Consider the following 18,449-nt stretch of genomic DNA (forward strand, 5'->3'; position numbering starts at 1 on the left):
TAATAGATAGAAACATTGCTAATAATTTGCAGATGGTCAGTAGGTCTGACAAAAGTATGAGATGTCAAGCTAGCCCAGTAGTATAATACTTTTTGTGAAGTAATAAAGAAACACAATGTCCATTTATACACCACCTTCTCAAAGTTTTGTAGAATGAGCAGAATTTGCTTCTGAGTCACTGGACTGTAATGTTTTCTTGGTGTCTTCTGTATCAGGGCCAGCCAGGAGCTATCTAAGGCATTAGTGCCTGTTTTGTTGCTTTATCTGCATTATTCATAGGATCAGATAGTCACTGAATCTCAGTGGTGCTCTTGCCTACATCACAAACAGTTGTAATATTCTTATCAACACTGCTTCTACTAGTCAGATGGAAGACCATTTCTGCATTCCACAGCAGCCTATAGTCTGCAAAAAAATATTTCACATAGGTAGAAAAGTGTTACTCTAAAGGAGCTATGGCTTCAGTAATCATTTCACTTTCTTATCCTTGTCCCACTTTATTTTTTTTTTTTTAACCAAGTTGAGGACTCCTGTCGATCGCCTTGTGCCCCATCTCTGATTCTCTCATATGTACCTTAATCCTTGCCCTCCATAATGCTGTTTGCTATTCTTGCTCCTAGTTTTTTCCTGGATATTTTAGTTGTCTTAACAACCCTGTCTCAAATATCCCCATGACCCCCATCACTGCTGTGCATAAGATCGTTTAGGTTAGAAAAGACCTCTGGGATCATTGAGTCCAGCTGTTAACCCAGCACTGCCAAACCTACCATTAAACCATGTCGCTACATACCACATCTACACATCATTTAAATACCCCCACGAATGGTGACTCAACTCTTTCCCCAAGCAGCTTATTCCAAGCCTCCCCTGGTGCAACTTGAGACCTTTTCATCTCATCTTGTTTCTTGTTACTTGGGAACAAGAGATCGACCTCCATCTCACTACAACCTCCTTTCAAGTAGTTGTGGGGAGGACTAAGATCACCCCTGAGCCTCGTTTTCTCCAAGCTAAACAACTCTAGCTCCTTCAGCTGCTCCTCATATGACTTGCTCCAGATGTGCTTGGTTGCCTTCTCTGGCCATGCTGCAGCACCTCAGTGTCTTTCTAGTACTGAGGGGCCCAAAACTGAACATAGTATTCAAGTTATGTCTGTAGCTCTCTCCTCCTGTCCCTATCTCATCATCCTAAAGCATAATTTGTTATTGTTGCATTTATTTTTTCCTGTATTATCTTGGTCTAAGTCAGTCCCACAGCAGAATCAAGAACATAATGGACTGCACTTCCCACCATAAGCACTATATATCAATGAATTAAGCAAGCTCTGCAGAGGTCTAACCCTGAACTAATCCTGGTTTCCTCCTGGGATAATAATGATAACAAGCACTGATCCATAGCACATTAGGTTTTTGCCATGAGACTACTCAGAAGCAGCTGGATTTTGCCCTAGGTCCATCTTCTACATAGGTCCACATAGCAACTCTACTTCCTGTTTGTACATACAGTGTGCTTGGTTTGGGCAGGGAAGACTCAGACTGACTTTTTGCCTATCCTCTTGCTCTCCATACATATGTTAGTATGTGTTTTAGAGCACAGACAAATGCTCTAAAATGTGAGAAGAAGACATTATTGATGTGATTATAAACTTTGAAATCCTGTTTCATTGGGATGTTTTTTTCTCCAGTCATGCCTTGCAGATAGCATGCAAGCATCTTAACAACTGAAAAAATGGGCAATTTACACAGTATACCCATCAACACTCACATTTTATAAACCATGCCTGATAGATCCTCAGAAACTGTGAACACTGTAAAGTTTCTCCCTGCTCTGTACAGTGTCCACAGGTCAAAAGTTGCCTACAAACACCCCAGAAACTGCATTTCCTCCACCTCTATGTCACGCAGGGTGCATTGGACCTTACATGCAAAGACTGGCACTTCCTAGTGGCTTTTAAAAAGCTGACAGCATGATAAAAGAAATTATTTGGCTGCCTGAAGCATAATAGTGTGTAGAATATGCATCTACATATGTTGAACCTTTCTTGGTAATGACAACAGAAACATTTAAACTTGGAAGAGTATGAAAGGCTGACACAGGGTGAACTCGTGGAGCCAATCTTTGTCAGCATTTCTAGAGGGCAATGTAATAACAACAGGGGAAAAAAAACCCGACATCTACGAATGACCAAATGGAGAACAGTCTTCAGGAAGCATTTAAATTGAACAACAGTTAAAATTTATGACTTAGGCATTTAGTCTCAGGCTTTTCTGATCTTATGTGTCAGAACAAAGTCAGTTGTAAAGTGATACCGCAAAATCACTGGTAATGAGTGAGATGCAACTGTCAGACAACAAAGTTTCAAGTGGAGTTGAAGATAAAGAGAAAAATAAATTTATGGTCTGGGTGCTTGGAGCTTTCTGGTTTTGTTTGGTGTAGAAAAAAAGAAATGCCACCTTCAGAAGTGATGTATTGAACTGTAAGTGGAAGGAAAAAAAAGAAAAGAAAAGCTGCCAACAAATAGAAAAGTTTAAAGCTTCCCAGACACATTTTATTGTCTTTTCTTAAAGAGCATATATTTTTCCTTTTTTAATTTTTTTTTTCTCTTAAAACCTCATGGGAATGGACGGAATGTCACAAAAGCATTTCTTTGATGCTCTGTTGTTACTCAGAGTGAAGGCAAGCTACAGCCTATTTCCAAAGCATAATAAAGAACAAATTGAGGGAGAAATAGTCTTTGCTTACACTTCAAATTCAGAACTTATTTCCAAATCTTTTGGGTCTTTTTTTCTTCTAGAGTCATAAGATCATAGGAAAACTCATATGGGAATGGGTCACACGAGGCCTGTAGTCCAATCTCTTTTCCAAGGAGCATCAGAGACAATATCAGACCAGGTAGCTCAGGGCCTTATGCAGACTAGTCTTGAAAATCTACAGTGATGGAGATGGCACAACTGCTCTGGACAACATGACTGTTCTCAGAGTGCAAAGGTTTTCCCTTCTATTCAGCCTGGACCTTTCTTGTTTCAAGTTAGGCATATTGTCTCTCATCCTCCCACTATATACTGTGGTGAAGAGCCTGGATCTGTCTCCTCAATAGCCTCTGCACAGATATTGGGGGGCTGCTGTTAGGTGCTTCCTGGCTCAATAAGACTTGGTCTCCATCCTTACAGTTGCAAGTGCTCCAGTCCCCTACAGTCTTCTTATTGTGTATCACCATCCTTTCTGTACTTCAGTGCCGAAGCTGGATGCAATATCTTGCTGTGGTCTAGTAAGTGCTGAGTAAAACTCTTGTCTCTGTTCCTGCTATGTCAGCCCAGGATGCTCTTAGCCATCACCACTTCCAGGGCACTGGACTATTTCATGATTGCCTTTCTGTCCTTCCAGGACTTCCAGGTTCTTTCCAGAAGTACTGCTTAGTAGGCTGAGAATAATAAAATACAAACTTATTCAAAAGTATATTTTAGTGACTCATAACCTTGACCTAACTTAGTTTTTAGAACTTTCAACTTCTTGAATGCTCACTTTTCTCTCTTTGAAAATACAGGCTAGTAAATCTAGGCGTTAATGTGGCCTTTTGGTCTGAGCTTGTATTACATAGTGAATTGTTCAAGCTTATCTGAAAACAATAGTAAAGGCAATAATATAAGCAATCTCTACCTCCAGGCTAATACGTTCCATCCCTTTTTCTCCTTGGTTTCAGACCAGCATTTGCACTAAGGCTTAGAGAAGATGAGCTGGCTAAACCCCTTCTGCTGATGAAATTGTTTGATGACAATATTACAGCTGAGCAGGCAGTGAAAATGTGTTCACTGAGTTAATGTCATTGTCCACTTTTGTATGCTCTCTCTCTAACCATTGTATTTTATTTTGAATTGATCATTATGATTGCACAAAAATAGCTATTTTCTCTTGAGCTTTACTGCTAACTGTGTCAAGGGTATTGAGAACAGCCTATTTTTTTCCTGAATAAGGCTTTGGATATCTTCAATATAAACCCCAGAAAGAAGCAACTGAACCTCAGAACAAAATATGTGGAAAATGAAGTAAGTTACAGTGTCCTGCCTCTGTGTTCACTAGGGAATAAGAAGGGGAAAATAATATTTCTAAACTCTAAAGATCACATCTGTTCACTCCAGAAGCTCAGTTAACTTGCTTTTTCCCGTATGCTTTCAGCTTTTAATCATCTGCAATGCTTGTTTCCATTATCAGAGATCTTTCTTTGCAGAACTTCTGCATTTAAGATGCTTCTTTTCAATAACCTGACTATTTTGTACAATTGTTTCAAGGCCAATTTTCTTGATAACTAGTGGAAGAATAAGGATTTGGTATTCCAGAGAGATGTCAAATTAAAAAACAAAAAAAAGCTTTGGCATTCAGAAATCAAAGTCAGTAACAATTAATTAATCTAAATAGTATGCTTTGATGTGGGATATTCTGGGTTAAATGAAAGAACTACTTAATTCAGGGAAAAAGCATCTTTCTTTATCGTCTGTGAGAAATCCAAGACCCCACCTAATATTAACCTCCTAATTTCCACGCCATCTTAAAAAATATTCCATATTTTTGACAGAGCCAAACTATTAAAGCTTAGATCTACACCTGCTTCCTAACGTATTTCTGTTGTACCTACCTAATTAATATCCATATTTACATGGAAAATTATTTAAATATCCAGGTTAATTAGCTAACTACATTAAGATATGCAGGGAATTTGGATTTCGCTTTCTGCTCTCCCTTTTCTCCTTCCTGTGAAATTACTTTAAATGTTTGTATTGTGTTATATGTCTGATGTAGCAATATTGTTTTTTGAATTTGGACAGTGATGTCTATCAAGCTTTTGCTTGGATTTTTCTGTTGAGAATTTCCTAACACATTTCTGCAAATTACAAGTCTGCAAGTGAGAATGTGAGATATGAATTTATGCAAATGGTATTGCAAACCTGCCCTGCTACCAAACAAACTCTGTATGAGAATGAAAAAAGGTTGATGCTCCTCCTGTAAATCCTATGGGAAAATATAGACATCTGTTGTTAGATGTTTATTCAGCTTGCAAGTAGTGGAGTTGGTAGAACCACTTTTTAGTCAATGGAGAAAAAAATGAACACTTGCAGAATATGTTTCCACTTACCCAAATAGAAATGTGTAAAATGGTTCAAATGAATCATCTTTTTAAAGCATTTTTGTTCTGCTCCTCTTCTGGAGGAGCCCAAAGTGACTATCTCAGATGTAGGCATCTGCATTACCAGATGCTAAAGTTACTGAGATAAATGTCCCTGAAGAAACCTGGTTTTGAGGGTCAGGTTGCTAGCTCGATAACACAATGTTCATCTTGAGTTTGGAAACACAGTTTATTTCCCTGTTGCCTCAGTGGGACCTTCCTGTATGAAGCAGAGCAAATAATTTTGAGTGAGAGACTACAAAGTATTTTCACATCCTAACAAGGAACCCTTTGAACAAATTTTGTTCCTGTGTTTGAAAAGGCACTTTTGTATAAACCTTATTAGAAGTTGAGTTGTTTCTTCAATATGAAACTTTGTCATTCAAATCTCAGTTTTGCTGAAATTTTATGCAAATTCTCTTAAAGGGAACTGTATAATTTGTTACACATTACCCATTGTGGCAAAACTGACACAAACCCCTGATATTTACCTATCCACAGAATATATTGTAATTATAAAAGTCATGTAATTATAAAAAAGTCATGTCTTTAAACCAAGTAAAATTTTGATCATTCAACACAGTCAGATCACATGCAATTTTTATCATATAATATGCAAGACTGTGCTTCCTTCAATAAAGGACACTCTAACCCTTTCTTAATGGAGGACATTCTTCACGTCAAAAGTTTGGAGAAGCCATTTAATAAACCTAATGATACTCCTAATAGAAGAGGGGATGCCCTCAAAAAGATAGAGAGCATTTGATTTCCCTGATCACTAATAATTTTTTTTTAAAATTAAAAACAAGAAAAAAATACAATTTTGGCCAAGTTCCATGAAAGAAAAAAGAAATTGAAGAGATCTTGATAGTTAGATTTAAGTATCATATTGCCTGTCCTATTTTTTATGCTTTCTAGTAAAAGCAAAAGTCTACAGAAGAAGTTTTAAGCAAGAATATAAATGAGACCCTTATGCCAGGTAGAGAATTTTGTATTTATGAAACAGCTTCTAAATGTACTTCTCTCTGCTGACACACTTATCTATTGCCTTCTTTAAATATAGAAAATTTTTGCTTTAATGCTGCTTTGAATTTCAAGTTTGGTCAGAGTTCCTAAGGTGACCAAAGACTTGGCTGAATGGAGAGCAAAAAGTTCTGAGATGGCTGTCTAGAATGGTTTTCCTCCAGTCTGTTGCTTATAGAGAGAGGGGGAAGGACTGATTTTTACTTCTACTTTTCATATTAAATTTTGGCCCTACCTCGGAGCCTTGACAAAGCAATAATCCATTACTGAGGGCTCATGGTGACTCCAAGAGTTTTCATTTGAGTTGCAATAATGCCTTTGTATGTTCTATGAAATACTAGATAAATAGAGGGATATTAGATAGCAAACCTATTGTTTCAGTCTGTCACCTTAAACCTCCAGTACAAATATTATCTAAGATTCTTGTTTTCAGGCTAAATGGTTTCTTTCTTATACTATAAGCATAATTTAAAGACACTAAACCAATCCAGACAGAAAGACACCCTAGTAATAGTAGGAAAGCTCTTAATCTTCTCTACTGTATTACACAATGTGTGCCATAGAAACAAAATGGGGAAAGAAAGACCTTGAGTACTGAGGTAGATGTATTTAGAGCTATTAAATAGTAGCAACTGAAATATGTTCTTCCTAATGTCCTGGATTCTATGTTGAAAGATAAGAGCGAAGTCACTCTGTTTCTAACACTGTCTTGTTCATTTAAAATCTAAGCTCTTTGTGAACTGATCAGGTCTTGTTGGTAGTTGTGCAATGTCCTTCAGAATGGGACTTCTCTGGGAAAATTATCTGGAGTCTGAACTTTTAAATTTACTTCTAGATATATATAATAAAATAAAATATGTTATTATACATATAATTCACACATTTTTTATATATATATATATCTATATCTACATATATAGATAGAGATGATAAGTGCATTTTATTAGACCTGGTAAGGTACAAAGGTTGACAGATATAGTTACCTTCTTACTGTTTAATATGGCCTCTTAAAATTACAGTTTTACCTTGACTGGTCAGCCTTCATGTTCATCCTTCTTTAGGTTTAGGGGTGATGAGTAATCTCCCTTAGCTTTCGTTGCATATGGATTTCTTCACAATTGCAAGATTTAAAGCCTGTTGTTGACTGTTTTCCTCTGAGTGTACCATGGTGGAAGCCTATGTAAGGAAGTAATTTCCTTCACTACACAGCTCACTTCATAGGAGCGTATACAAAGGTCCCCAGAAATGATTGTTAGTAAGAATGAATGTCCAAAATGCTTGGGGAAAAAAAAAAAGACAGAAAATGTTTGTATTGGGTTTGTGTGGCAAGGTGTTGGTAACTGGGGGCTATAGGGATGGCTTCTATGAGCAGCTGCTGGAAGCTTTCCCTATGTTCGACAGAGCCAATGCCAGCAGGCTCCAAGATGGACGTGCTGCTGACCAAGGCTGAGCCCATAAACAATGGTAGCAACACCTCTGGGACAACATATTTCAGAAGAGAAAATAATTACTGAGCAGAAGTAATTGCAGCCAGAGAAGAGGGGAGTGAGACTATGTGAGAGAAACACCTCTGCAGGCACCAGGATCAGTAGAGAAGGAATGGGAGGAGGCACTCCAGGCACCAGGGCAGATTCCCCTGCAGCCCATGATGCAGACCATGGTGAGGCAGCTGTCCCTCTGTAGCCTGTGGAGGTCCACAGGGGAGCAGAGATCCACTTGCAGACCCTGGAGGATCCCCCTGCAGGAGCAGGTGGATGCCTGAAAGAAGGCTCTGATTCCATGGGAAGACCATGCTGGAGCAGGCTCCTGGCAGGACCTGTGGCCCCATGGAGAGAGAAGTCCATGCTGGAGCAGGTTTACTGGAAGGACTTGTGACTCCCCCAGGGACCTACACTTGGAGGAGCCTGTTCCTGAAAGACTGCACCCCATGAAAGGTACTTATACTGGAGGAGTTTGTGAAGAATTGCAGCCCATGGAAAGGACTCAAGTTGGAGAAGTTCACAGAGGACTGTCTCTCATGATAGAGACCCCACTGTGGAGCAGGGGAAGGACTCCTCTCCCTGAGGAAGAAGCAGCAGCAGAAACAACCTGTGATGATCTTACTGTAATCCCCATTCCCTGTCTCCTTGCGCTGCTGGGAGGGAGGAGGTAGACAATAGTGAATAATGTTAAGCCTGGGAAGGAGGGAGGAGTGGTGGGAAAGTATTTTAAAGATTTTGTTTACTTCTTATTATCCTGCTCTGATTCTGATTGGTAAAAAACTCAATTGATTTCCCCAAATTGAGTCTGGTTTTCCCATGACAATATTTAGTGAGTGATCTCTCCCTGTCCTTATTCCGAATCATGAGTATTTTGCTATATGTTCTCTTCCCTGTCCTGCTGAGGAGGGGAGTGATGGAATGGCTTTTGTGGGCACCTGGCATCCCACCAAGGTCAAACACCACAATGTTGCAATCCCTTTTCCTCAAAAATTCTTAAAGAAGATTGGGGTGGAGGGAAGTGGGGGCAGGGGTGGTGTACGGAGATCAATGAATAAGAAAATATCCATATACTAAGAAAGAACTTATCTACCAGATGTCTACTTGGACTTGCAGCATGTGATTTCCATTCTGACTGTGACAAGTGGATTTAACAATCTGTGAACTAAAAAGCTGTAATAAATTTCCACCTCTTTTCTATGAAACAATATTTATTACCTGATTGACTGATTTCACTAAATCATATTGAGTCAAGTACCTGAAAGAGGGTGCAGCCCTGAATTTGTAGTTGGTACGAAGCTACTGTGAGAAGATAATTGCTTCTAATAAAGGAATAACAATTGGTCTTAATTTTAATTTGCTTCTAGTGGAGCAAGTTCATGTAAGACATCTGACTATGGTCATTCTCTATAGAGCCATCAAAAGAGAGCACTTGTCAATAAATTTTTTAATTTCTTGCTTTCCTGGTGCAAATAAAGGAATGAGATTATAATGTGATAAATTAATCAAAAGTACGAACAGCCAAATCATGAATTCATGGACATGTTTTAATTTAATATTATTTTCACTATTGCAGTGAATTGTCCTAGATTCCAAATCAACATTTAGGCCCCACCTGAACTCTATGAGTTACTCAGGTTCACTGTATGCTAAATTAGGTGCCTAGTATAATATCTGGCTGAGAAGGAGGCTCCAGTGACTGGAAATAGACTGTAAATTATTTTTCTGATGTATTACAAACTATATGAGTAATGACTGAAAGAATACAAGTTTTTATCTTTGTGTTCATTAAGGTTAGTTATTTTATACTCCTAAACTGACTTTTTTCTCCAATATAGAATTATTTTTATTTTGATAATTTCTTCCATTTAAGCACAGCTTTGAGTGCTTATAGTGAGGGTTGGGTTTTTTTCCAAATTTAGAGATTTCTAAACATGAAAAATTATACTTAAGATTAGCAAGAAGACAAGGAAAGCACATTGTTTAATGAGTTCATGAAGTTCCCAGATTATGTATTGGCTAAGGAGTCTATGTCCAGTTTCCTCTTTATTCAGCTCACTTTCAAAAAAGACATCTCTACATAGTGGTTCTACATTTTTTGTAAGTCAGTTATTTGTATTTTTTGTGATATGTTTTCAGTCATCCATTATTAACACTGAAATATCAACACTAACTTCCCACTTTAACCTGAAAACAATTATTACCAATTTCTGAAATTAAGTCCATCAAATAGATAAAATAAGTCTCAATATTTTAATTCTGATTCTTAGAGAAATCTTAGAAAATGTCATATGATTCTCTTGGAAAGAGAGCGGAGCCACATTGGGAAAACATGTGACATTCTCTTCTGCTTACTAAGAAATCCTTAACTTCCCAACAATTCACGAACTTCATAAAATGTGGTCATGTTCTTCCGTAACTGTAGAATTAGCATAATTCAGTTGACCAAAAGCCTTTTTACAAATTGATCTTTCACATTAGATCTTTGAAATCCATGAAAAGATTTTATTGTGAATTGATGTTGTTGTTTGGACATGAACCCTTCATCCAGAGGAACATTTTAACTCTTCTTTCTTTCTCAAACATATCACATCATCATGTGAAAAAAGATCCCAGTGAGTTACATGGGTTGTATCAGGTTCCTAAGACATGAAAAGCTCAGTGTGGAAATAACATGCTCTTGCAGGTGAATTCATTCTGCTGTGTAAGTACAGCCAACATGGGAGACAGATGTGATAGCTGGGAGCAGAATGTTCCCTGGTGTATAATGCAGTGATAAAATGTGGAACACTTATTATGATATTTGTTATGAAATATGAGATGCTTTTTTTACCCCAAGGCAATGAAGGAGCTCCCTTAGCTGCCTAAGCGATAAGTTTTTTCCAATATCATTAGACAATAAAACACTGGCAACTGCACAGTAAATATCCTCTCCAAGTATTTGTTTTACTGGAATTAACCCTTGCAACTTTTCAACAACCCCACTGCTGCTGAAGAGCTGCACACAAATTGAATACAACATAATTTACATCGTCAATCAATTGAGGTAAAAGTAAAGCAGTCTGCTATGAAGAGATATATGTGTATAATTTATATGTCTGTACCATGTTCTCAGAGAGTAACCACAGTTGTGACTGTTGGTCAGAACTGAAAGAGGGACTTTTCAAATTTTCTAGGATTGTATGTTATGTCTAAGTGAGATTTTTGCTGTTTCAGCAATGTACTCCTCAGTGTTTCAAAAGCAATGTATTTTTCTTTGCTAAAATACAGAAAATAGAGTTTAAAACTTTTTCTCAAGCAGCCATCAGAAGTGATGCAGATATTCTTGGCCAGCAACATATCAAGATTTCAATGCTTCCATCTTTCTCCCTTCTGATATGTCATTTAGAGTTTTAGTATAGCTGCCATATTTCTTAATGTACTTGTGCTTCAAATTGTCACATCTTAATAATGCCAACATTTCTGATCGGATTGAGCATTTTTCTTTAATTAGATAGGATATTGAATACTCGTGAATGAACTAGTTGGTCTTGTGTGTCAGCTCTGTGCTTATTACCGCCTCAATTCGCAAGCAAACCTTACAGAGATGTGTCTAAGAGAAGGCGGGTGCACTCATGCACATACACAATGCAAATTTATTGTGTTTAATCTACAGACCCTTCAGGCTTTCTCTTGGAATCTTTGCATTATCAATAATGTGGTTTGTATTATACTGACATAGAGGGACCTCAGGAACAACCAGGTCCTACACTGGAGAGATGACTGCAAAACTCCTTTGCAGTCCTGAGACAATTTGCCACTTGTATGCCTAGGAATAGAAAGCAAAAATAATCCTTTCTCTAGTAGAAATCCTTTAAAATAGTTCTTTGGAACTGATAAAAGCTGTGTTCATAAACATGGCCCAAACACTTGTAATATACTTTAGTTAAATTGCATATGCCTTCCACTATATGGCTATCTAATTTGTACACATTTTCAGAGATGTGTACAAATCTAATTTCAGTATCAGAGAAGCCTTTTTGAGGTGAGTATCATCAAAGCCCTGTTACATTTTATTATCATTACTTATATTACAATAGCATGTGTTGTCAGAAGGTAGATCAGAGCCTGATTGTATCACGTGCTTTAGAAACACAATAACTGAGATAATGTCTTGACAGACAGGTGGTTCAGCTATTCACTGTATTAATCCACTGTTCATCTCTATCGTGTTCCTAGCTTTGTTTCCGTCTCAAAATATATATGACAGAACTAGGGAAAATTGGAAAAGGACAAAGCAGATGTTGGATGGAGGTATGTCTTCCACTAATAGAAGAGCTAAACATGGATGGACATACAGAGTGTCTTCCACTGATAATAATGCTAAACATATCAGAAAAAAAGGTATGTGGAAAAGAGATGTTTTATTAAATCTCTGACGTCTATGATATTGAGATTTTGATTCTTCATGAGAGGTGGTTGTGCACAGAAACTCTGTCCCATGTCACATGTAGGATGCTAAAAGCTGACGTGGGGTCAGGGACTTAGTAGATGTATTCCTGGGGGAAAAAAAAAACCAACAAAACATGAAGGGTATAAAAACAAAGACATAAGTCACTGAGCTAGAAAGGGTTGGAAAGTGGGAGAATGTTTTTGGGAAATGTTGCTACAAGTTCCCTCTGTTCATATTACTCTGCTGTAAGCACTGATAAAACAAAGATACTAAGGGATGTGGAGTTTTGCTAAGACTTGTTATGGGATCTCACCTGTCTACGGATGATACAAGCATCCTTGGTGACTTGTTTAAAGAGAATACTTAACAAAAATAAATAAAATTAGTTGTGATGAACCTTACTTCTAGCATACCAACACTTAGCAAGACCTTAAATATATGCTTGGTGTTAAACATGTGATCAGTCTGTTAAAATGAAGAGAGATTCACAGAAGTGGCTTAAAGCAGTGAAAGGAGTTGTCTGAAATAAAGTCAGTAGAAAAAAATTTAAAGAAAAATGCTTATTGATTATAATTTTAAAATTGGTGTATAGCAATCCAAGCAAGCTGCCATGAAGTAAGCCAGGGAATTTACTCCATGACAATGACCCTGAGCAGGCTCTCACTTTCTCTGCAGGACAAGCGATGACAGCTTATTGCGGGATAAAAATTGTTTTTGCAGGGAACTGCAATTCACAGAGCAGCTGATGTGCTTATAAATCCAAACCCTACTTCATCTCGTGATAATTTATGGTAACTTATGATAACAGTCGAAGCTGAGTGAGAGCTTCCCCATTTCCTCCTTCCCAGTGAGGAAAACAATGGATTGTGTTATCCTGAAAACTTTTGAAGAATATGAATTTGCTACCTGTCCTGCAGACTGACGTATTACTTACTCCTATACTGGAATCTATTACATATATTTCCCAATTTGAAATGAAGAGGAAGCAATGTGAATTTATGTCCTGATCAAATGCACAGATCTTGGGAAGCACCCTGAATAAATCAAGAGAATTTTCCAAGATTACATTTTATGCTGGCCCATCTACTGTAACGTTTGATTGCTGTAATCACAGTTCATTTAGTATTCCTGATAATCTAAAGAAAGAAGAGCCGTAAAAGTCCTTGGACCAGTATAATCCTTTTCTCACTCTGAAATAAAACCATTAAAGCAATAACTAAACTAGTTAATAGATAAGCCTTTTGTAATAAGGGCAATCAGTAAAACTAAACTACAAAGTGTAATTTCTTGTTTCCAAGAAAAACACGCTACATCCATTGCATGTCCAATAAAGGATCTTAGTTGACAAATCTTAATTTGACTGTGGGCAAACTAATTGTCTATTATTTTAGCTTGTGGCTGTTTTGCTTTAAAAATCAAATCCTGATTTTGAAGGAATAGAGTAAGTAATTTTCTCTGAGAACACAGAGTTCCCACTGACAGGGGCTATTAAAAAGATTTAATGAAATCATCAGGACTTGTTTGAAGCTGGTCTAGGTACATTTTTATACTCAATCTGCACATCAATATTAATTTTTTAACATGGAGGTTTTATTGGTACCCAAGGAAGGAAGTAGAAAAAACAGTTTACTAGAATTTCAAATTACAAGCAAAGCAAAAAGCTGATGGAGTCAAGTGTGAAATTAGACCTATGAAACACTATGAAAAATAGAATGTAGTAGAAAGATATGCAAAGTAAAGGGGATACTGGAAAACAATTATGACTGGTTTACTTTCCATCTAAGCAAAATGTATTAGAGTGACACCCATCTTCTTTATCATGTTAAAAGTCTGCAAGTCAAATCATTATAGACCCTCCTTTTGAAGGTTTAATTATGTCTTGATTAAATCTGATATCAAAATCAACACTGCATAATTTCTGAGATTTGTGGAAAAATGCTTAAATATAAGATCTCATCAAAAGACCTCAGATCTGATTCACCTCCAGTTCAGGTCCTATATCTTTTTTTTTTATTATTCTCCTCTCACCAGTGAGATTTCATTGCCTGGCTTTTTGTTAAGGTAAATTTTCCTGAGAGTAAAAAGTGTCCTTGAAAATTGCTAGTACCTTTTCTGGTTCCAGGCAAAGGCATCATTTCATATTAAAAAAGTAGCCTAAAAAGGCAAGCATTGTGTACAAATGAGGTGGTAAATAACACACATCACTTGATTAGCAAATTCTGGGTTAGTGGCAACAAACAAATTTAGAGCTTTTGTAGGGGTACAAACTCAAAGCCCATTCATAGGAAATGAAAGCTGTTTACAGATATAATTCCTACTTAAGTCAGCTGAAGCCTATTTAAATACTGTATGAGTTTCACTGCCATTTATTTATTGAACGCTATACCTGGGCATCTCATAAACTTTTTGTAGCTTAGAATACTATAACGCTGTAGTACTATGCCCATTTTATAGATAGGTAAGTGAGAAACAGAGTTTAAACTCCAAGTTCTCAGAAGACTCTTAGGTACTTGTATCCCATTTAGTTATCTTCATTCCTCTGAAAGAAACATTGAAGGTTTTAAAAGTTGGTTAAGCTAAAAATTCAGATTAACCTTAATAGGAATAAGTCTGAATATCTTGGAAGATCTAGGTCTAAAGATCTAGCTATGTGTTTTCAGGAGGAGTGAGAGTATAAAATTAAGCTCTCATTAAGCTCTTTTCCCTTGCTAATTCAAAAATTCGTTAAATTAATGCCTTTCCAGAGACATAAAGAAGGATCAAAAGTGATTTCACCTAGCTAGGTATTGTTAACACATGTTGAATTATTAATGTGAAAAAAATTACTGTCTAAATATAAATAAATGAAAGTATACTTGGGCACCAGAAGTCTTTGTGTCTGAATTGAATATGAGTGATCTCATTTTAACCAATTTTCATTGGAGGCACCAAGCTAAGGGTGGATGGTGCTTTCTGCTATGGAATGTTGTACAAGAGTTACAAAAGGTAAAAGTAAATGTATCACCACAAGGACAAGAAATACATTGAGGGTGACAAGATAGACTCCGCTGATGGCAAGCATCACAGTGGCAAGTGTCACAGGACACTCTTTCCTATGTCCAGGAATTTTTTTTTTTTAAAAAGAGAAAGAATACAAAATTTAGGTAGGGAAAAAAAAAACAACCACAAACACCTATGAAAGAGAAAAGCTTAAGTAAACAGTAATTGTTGTATTGTGTGTACATGGAATTTTCAAGATAAATACAACTTCTTGATCCAAAAACAATTTCCACAATTTCCCTGTTCTCAGTAGAAGACAAACCAAAATACCCAGGAGGTTTGTAAAGTACTCATGAAGGACAGACAGCACAAAATTTCACCTGCATCACCTACCCAGCTCAAGATGTCATATATATATCTTTATGGCCTATCCCTGGAAGTGTTTAAGGCCAGGTTGGATGAGACTGTGAGCAGCCTGATCTAGTGGAAGGTATCCCTGCCCATGGCAGAGGTGTTGGAACTGGATGATTTTTAAGGTCCCTTCCAACCCAAACCTTTCTATGATTCTATGAACATGTACAAGCAAATACATAAAGCTCACATTTGCACATTTATGTCTACTCATGTGAAAAACCAAAGCTATCATCACTGGGAGCTGAAAAATGTCTGTTTAGGGAAAAATGTGAGGCAGTAGATATCATTGCCCTTTAGTGGAAATAATATTACGTTTACAAAATCTATAGATTTCAACTGCTTACACAAGATTAGGTAAAACAGGAAAAAGCAAAAGGAAAACAGAAGAAGGACCTGTAACTAGAACTCACATAGACAGTAGGAACCTACAGCAGCAGATTGTTTGCAGCAGCTGAATGATTCTTGATGTATGTCTGCAATGGTAGAGTCCTGGAAAGCCAGGTTAGAGGATTTGGTGAAATTACATGGCATTTTCTTTCTCCGCCTTTCCTGTCTCCCCACTCCTCCAATATTGTACATGTAATTTGAGAAATTATGATCCAGGGTATAAGCCTATTTTTGAGAATATTTTGTCTTGGGTTCATTGTCAGTGAGGTCTGAGAACCAGCTATACAGTAAAAAACTCCGTCACTTTATATACATCTCTCAGTGTCTTCTCTCATAAGGGTTCTCTAATTAAGGGTTCTTTAAAACCAAAACACTTTTAAGGATTTAATTAACACAGAGCACTGACATTTTCAGTTTAAGTTGAACCTTTCATCAATAAATACTTTCATCATTCTTTCTTCTTTCGTCCTTTTTGCACTTATTACTTGACAGTAAAATGATTTGCTATTCCAATTTAACAAACAGAAAATATAGAAGGTGATGCTTCAGATGCCCCGCTAAATATTTTTCTATTTAAGGAAAGCACATCATATTCTGGGATCAAATATTTTACTTTTAACTAATTTTCCAATTGTCTTTGTAAAACAGAAGTACTTCCTTCTAGATTATCCTGCCTTTTCAAACATACTTTTGCATTTGTTTCCTAGTTTTGCAGAGAAAAGCTTTTGGCCTACCATTTTTAATCCAAATTCTACAAACCTTAGTGATCATTAAGATTACAAAGTAGAGCAGATCAGTCTCTTCATGTTAAAGGAAGCTGAATAAGGATATTTCAATTGTTGTCTAGCAGGCACTGTGAATCAGCTTTCATTTCTCCATCATTCTTTAAAAGGAAAAGGGTAGTTTTACTAGCTCTTTCTGTTTTCTCAAAAAGCTTTTCAGTATGTCATTAACATCGAGTCAGATTTCTCTTAACAAATATTTCTGCATTTCCATCTGTGATGCTGCTCTCAGTTCTAATATCTTCTAGGAGTCTGACTAGTCATCCATCTTAGCACACAGTAGCAAGCTCTCCACCACACACTGACACCTTCCTTCTCTTCCCCAAGAAGCTTTTCATTCTGAACTGCAACATATTCTGCCTGCTTTGTCCAGGCTGCCATAGTCCAGTCCATTCCATGGCTGCCATCTCCCTGCATACTTTCTTTCTGCCTTTGTATTTCTTTCTTTTATACATAAACTGGACACTGGTCCTCTTGGTCAGTCTGCTTCTGTTTATTACTTTGCCTTTGACCTTTTGTTTGACCATATTTGTCCTGAACCAGCGATTGTCATTGTTGGGAGCTTTTTTCCCAGACAGTATTGCTGTCCTTACTATTAAGATGCATTTCTCCAGGGTGAAATCTTCCTCTCAGCACTCTCCAGTCATGTAGGGTCAGACATCCCACAGCCCATCCTGTCAATTAATAGAGAATCTCAAATGTTTCCAAATTTGCTGCAGATACTGGAGTTTAAATTCCCCTCATTTGCATTTAGTTCTAGAATATAAAAAAGACCCACAACATATCTCTTTGAAATCTCATACTGTCATCCATAAGAGACACTGGACACCCCTTATCACTGTTCTAGGAATTCTACCATTTTTGCAAATGGTACCACCCCATTCACTTCCTTTACCTCATGTTCATTGCTATTGAAGATCCATTTTAAAAAATGTTTTGCGCTGCTTTTGTTCATTTGTTCTCACTGACCTCCTACGAGTTTCCCTAAAGTGGCTGATGTCACTGCACTTTAAGAATTCTATGGTTGGATAATAATAAAGCACCATATTTTTAAACATGTGCTGGTTATTTATTAAACAAATAATTAAGACATTCACTCTCTCCACTGTGCACAAAAACCATGCGCATACCAAAAAACTCTCCTTTTACAATCTCTGGTCCCACCCCAACTTTCATTCAGATGATTGCATTGACATAAATGAATGATAAAGTGAAGCATTTCACACAGAGATTTAGTCCTGCATCCCAATAGTCTTGCTGTTATTAGGAAATCATTCAATTCAGAATTTCATTTTGGTCACTCATCTCATTACAGTCAATGACATCCCACATTGCTGGTAAATTATTCTGTCACTCTTAATTTCAAGGACATCTGAGTGTTGTTATTTAGGATATGTATGCAGCAGAGTGTCACTGCTGTGGAGTTTTCTCAAGCTAGTAACACAGAACAGTCCAAATGTCTTCATATAACAATCTGACCCAAGTATCATCCCTAATATATTCATGACACTCCCATGCAGGCTAAGCATTGTAGAAAGGGAACAATCAATATTTAGTCTGTAAATCTAGCCAGTTTTACAGGCTTGCAATTCTGTGATTTATCTTCTTTCTGTGCAATTTTAGCACACGGTGATACTGATGTGGGGCTGAGACACTGAGAATAATTATAATGAGAGATTGATTTGGGGTTTTTGAGACCTTGGTTTTGATCTGAATTTTGGTGGGATGACAATAATGTTTTTTCGTTGTGAATCTGAATGGTTCTTTATGTTGATGAGTTTTACATTTCATGTAAACTC

This window comes from Corapipo altera, unplaced genomic scaffold, assembly GCF_003945725.1.
Source record: "Corapipo altera isolate COAL_440 unplaced genomic scaffold, ASM394572v1 0, whole genome shotgun sequence".
In the NCBI taxonomy this organism is placed as follows: domain Eukaryota; kingdom Metazoa; phylum Chordata; class Aves; order Passeriformes; family Pipridae; genus Corapipo; species Corapipo altera.